The following is a 5,049-nucleotide window of genomic DNA, read 5'->3' on the forward strand; positions in this document are numbered from 1 at the left end:
AAAGGCACATAACCTGAGAGGGTCACAAACACTGGGTTATAGTACAGTTCTGTGAAAGGGCATCTTTCCCCTTGTCTCTGCCTCTGTTTCCACCTGCTTCCCCACTTCTAAAACCAGACATAAAATTGTATTGTGCCATCTATTCTGTATGTGTGTGTGTGTGTGTGTGAATAAATGTGTAATCTATTCTTAATCCTATCTTCAGAAAATGCTGTGGGCTGTCCTCATAAATTTGCTCCTGAAAATAACAAACCCTCTCAGGCACAAATTAACCCCAATCTGTTTTTTTTTGTTTTTTTTTTTTTGCCCTTGGCCCTGCTGTGCAGCTTATGGAATTTTAATTCCCTGACCAGGGATCGAACCTGGGTCCTCGTCAGTGAGAGCATGGAGTCTTCATCATTGGACCACCAGGGAATTCCCTTTGGTTTTTTAAATACTGCATCTCTTCTAGGTCTTTAAGAGGTGAATATGTCCATCAAGAATGTTTCAAATTAGAACTCAGAACCTTCTGAAAGGAGCTGTTTGCCCATTTGGAGAATACCTTCTCTGGTGGATGATATGACTTCTAATGGAGACTGAGTGACAGTTTCTCCCAACCACTGTATTTTATTTTATTTTATTTTTTTTAATATACAGGAATCTAATAGTCACCTCTTCTAAAACTTAGAATTATCCTTATACTCCCAGACCGTGTTTAAGATTTCTGGCTGTCTGGGGCATTGTATCACTTGTGTTCTGCTCAGTGGTTTGTGTGAGGGTGCAGTCAGGTGGTCAGCACTGGGAGGCTGGGGGTGCTGGCCCATCCTCTCTCTTCAGTGACACCCACTCTCTCAGTGGGGAGCCCACTCTGGAGCTACCAGGCACTCCACACACTCCTGGTTCAGACCTACCCTATTTACTAAATGTACTTTCAAGAAAACACATGGCAAATTCCTCCTCTCAATATACAGATACATCATCAGATTTTATATTCCAGCCTTCCTAAGGCATTTGAGTAATTGCAGAACTCTAAACTTTAAGTCAAAAGAATTAATCTTTGTCATTTACAATAAAAAAAAATGAAAACAATTTAAAATACTCATATAGGGAATTAAGTAAATGCCATGCACATGATGTTATGTTGCTGCTGCTGCTAAGTTGCTTCAGTTGTGTCTGACTCTGTGCCACCCCATAGACGGGAGCCCACCAGGCTCCCCTGTCCCTGGGATTCTTCAGGCAAGAACACTGGAGTGGGTTGCCATTTCCTCCTCCAATGCATGAAAGTGAAAAGTGAAAGTGAAGTCGCTCAGTCATGTCCGACTCGTAGAGACCCCATGGACTACAGCGCACCAGGCTCCTCTGTCCATGAGATTCTCCAGGCAAGAGTACTGGAGTGGGGTGCCATTGACTTCTCCGGATGTTATGTTACTACATATTAAAATTACATTTACATGATGTTTTCACTTTTTAATATAAAATTATAAATATTTTAAACTTGTAGAATTTTAATGGCAAGAAAATGCTTATGTCATGTGTTGAGCAAACAACAGGAAACAGTACAGTAAGATGAAAGCTATTTAAAATATCACAGAAGAGGAGGAGGCAGCGGCGGCGGGCCGGGGGAGGGGTCCGCAGGAAAGAAAAGAGAGCCTATTTGCTGTGGGAAATGGATTGGAAAAGAGAAAGCAGTGGCAGAGCTCTTGGGAGAGTGTTGCAGAAGCCCAGGTCACCTTCTAAGAATCAGGCGTTGGTGGAAGAAGCTCAGGCGACTGTGAGGCCAGAGTGGTGAATGTCATTGTCAAGTCCACAGGAGTCCTGGGAGACGCCCTGAGGGAGAGGGCTGTAAAGATGCGGGCCTGCAATCTTGAGAAGGAGTGCTTTCAAACAGGTGCGCGGGGCCAGCCAGAACCTTGACTGGCCCGGGAATCTGGCCAGAAACCTGAGCGGGAAGGAATGCAGAGCACCGCGCCATGGACACGAGGCCCCAGGAGAGCAGGAAGGGGCCCCCCGCCCAGGGACATGCCCTCGGCGGTGGGGCTGCTGTTCTTCATGGCCCTCATGAACGTCCTCCTCTACCTTGGCCTCGACCAGCTCTTCATCTGGCCCTGGCGCTCCGCGGAGGACCCTGGCCACTGCCCACCCCCGCTCCCACCCCCCAGCCACTTCATCTTGGGGCAGATGACCAACTACTCCCCGCGGCTGCCCTCAGAGCAGCTGAGGGCAGACGTGAGGCAGCTGGAGCATGTCAGGGAAGGAGCCAAGAAAAGAGTGTTTCTGTCCGAGTGAAAGGAACGCATTGTGGCCCTGTCGAGGCTCACCAGGCTGGAGCTGAGAGACGACTTCCTGCACAGGCTGCGAATGCTGCAGGCCCCGAAGAACAAGCACGTGATCACGCTGCTGGGCTACTGCGAGAACGATAACATCATCCTCACAGAGTACCATCCCTCAGGCTCCCTGGGCAACCTGGAGGCCATGCTGAATCTCTCCAAGTACTGCAGCCTGTGGCAGTACAGGCTGCAGCTGGCCCTGGGCAACGTGCCCATCCTTGACTTCCTGTACCCCAGCCCCCTGGGCACGCCGGTCATGTGCAACTCCAGCGACCTGTCCAAGACACTGTCCCAGTACCTGCTGACCGCCAACTTCAGCATCGTACTCAACGACCTGGACACCTTGGCCCTGGTGAACCGCAGCTAGACTTTGGTGAAGTGTGGCCACCAGGAGCTCCGTGGGGACTTCATGGCCCCAGAGCAGCTGTGGCTCTTCGGAGAGGACAACCTTCCAGGACGATCTCATGCCCACCTATGACGAGAAGAGTGATATCTGGAAGATTCCAGACGTCTCCAGTTTCCTTCTGGGGCACATGCAAGGGAACGACGTGGTCCGATTCCACTTGTTTGATATTCACAAGGCATGTAAAATCCAGGAGCTTGCAGAGAGACCCACTTCTCAGAATGTCCTGGACACTTACCAGAATGTTCTGAATCTACTCAGAGACACCTCAACATCTCAGACAAAGAGATGCTGTAAGAGCCAGTATGGTCGTTGAGGAGTGGGAATCAGGGAACAGCTGGAAGAGTTGCACCAGTTTTGCCCTGATGTAAGGTGGCAGAAAGTGAAGAGGAACTAAAAAGCCTCTTGATGAAAGTGAAAGAGGAGAGTGAAAAAGTTGGCTTAAAGCTCAGCATTCAGAAAACAAAAATCATGGCATCTGGTCCCATCACTTCACGGGAAATAGATGGGGAAACAGTGGAAACAGTGTCAGGCTTTATTTTTGGGGGCTCCAAAATCACTGCAGATGGTGACTGCAGCCATGAAATTAAAAGACGCTTACTCCTTGGAAGAAAAGTTAGGACCAACCTAGATAGCATATTCAAAAGCAGAGACATTACTTTGCCAACAAAGGTCTGTCTAGTCAAGGCTATGGTTTTTCCTGTGGTCATGTATGGATGTGAGAGTTGGACTGTGAAGAAGGCTGAGTGCCAAAGAATTGATGCTTTTGAACTGTGGTGTTGGAGAAGACTCTTGAGAGTCCTTCGGACTGCAAGGAGATCCAACCAATCCATTCTAAAGGAGATCAGCCCTGGGTGTTCTTTGGAAGGAATGATGCTGAAGCTGAAACTCCAGTACTTTGGCCACCTCATGCGAGGAGTTGACTCATTGGAAAAGACTCTGATGCTGGGAGGGATTGGGAGCAGGAGGAAAAGGGGACGACAGAGGATGAGATGGCTGGATGGCATCACCGACTCGATGGACGTGAGTTTGAGTGAACTCTGGGAGATGGTGATGGACAGGGAGGCCTGGCGTGCTGCGATTCATGGGGTCACAAAGAATTGGACATGACTGAGCGAACTGAAGTGAATTGAACTGAGCGAACTGAACTGAAGTGAAATGAAGGTGTTAGTGGTTCTGCCCCGGGTTCTTCCTCTCTTGACCACCTGAGGGCTGTTGCCAAGCAAGAGTACATGGGCTTGATGTGAGCCTGGCTGCAAGCGAAGGTGGAGAGAAGCAGTGAGTCTGACCAGTATCTGAAGGAAGTAACAAAAATGGAGCTACAAAGAGGTGTTTCTAACAACTAAATCTGTAAGCTTGTAAGGAATGTGTGTAGAGAGGTTTTTAAGTGGCAGTGTGTGGAAGAGACAAGCAGTATTTCTCCCTTTGTCAGGTGAGTATCTGCAGTGTACTTCATGGTACCAAGGAGACATCACTATGTTTCAGGTGGCTGCTCAGGAACAGGTCTGTGTCATCCATGTCTCAGCAAGGTAGCATGCTTTCTAAAACCTTGAGTGGATAAGGAACATTTAAAATATCACGTATGATGGAAATCACATCTCTGTTACTACTGCCTTGGATGGTGCTTGTGAAATTGCTCTTTACCTTCCGGCTGGATATTTATTCTGTATTCAACATTAATTATTGTGAACATTTTACACCAACAGTGTCTGTCGCTCACTCATTACTGGGCGGCGTAGAACCCTTCCACTTGAGTCGCTTGATTGAATACTTCAGAAAGCTCTTTCCTTGGTCCCCATCATCCTTGTTTGCAGGGGAGGAAGGATTTGGTGTATATTCGTCATTACCATAAGGAGGTTAAAGCTGGCATTGAGGGAAGAAACGTTGCGCACAGGCGTTTGTCACCAGAATTACAGAGAGCTGGCCCCACCCCACCTGGCAGTCTCAGACTCAGTGTCTGGGTGGAGTCTTTGCATTTCTCACTGGTTCCCTGGTGATACAGCCAGTGCTGCCAGTCTGGGAACCACATTTTGAGAACCAGTGTCCTTATCTGTCAGGCAGGCAGGCCAGGCAGTAGACAAGGAATACAATCAGTATTCTCCTTGTTCTTTCTCCCATGGTGATTGGGTCCTGTGAGTCCTACGGTTGGTCAGAGAATACGCTTGCCCAGAGTATATTAACCGATGCTCTTTGTTATAAACATGCTGCCAGGACCCACTAGGATGGCTGTAATCAAAAGGATGGACAATAACAAATGTCAGCGAGGATGTAGAGAATTGGAACCATCATACGTTGCTGGTAAGAATGTAAAATGGTCCAGCTGCTTTGGGAAACGGTCTG

General features: G+C 48.1%; 1 pseudogene; it reads left to right on the forward strand.

Annotated features, from left to right (window-relative positions):
• Positions 1–1,555: 1,555 nt before the first annotated feature.
• Positions 1,556–3,178, forward strand: LOC109575401 (protein O-mannose kinase-like; annotated as a pseudogene).
• The last annotated feature ends 1,871 nt before the right edge of the window (positions 3,179–5,049 follow it).

The sequence above is a fragment of the Bos indicus genome, chromosome 2, assembly GCF_029378745.1.
Source record: "Bos indicus isolate NIAB-ARS_2022 breed Sahiwal x Tharparkar chromosome 2, NIAB-ARS_B.indTharparkar_mat_pri_1.0, whole genome shotgun sequence".
NCBI lineage: Eukaryota > Metazoa > Chordata > Mammalia > Artiodactyla > Bovidae > Bos > Bos indicus.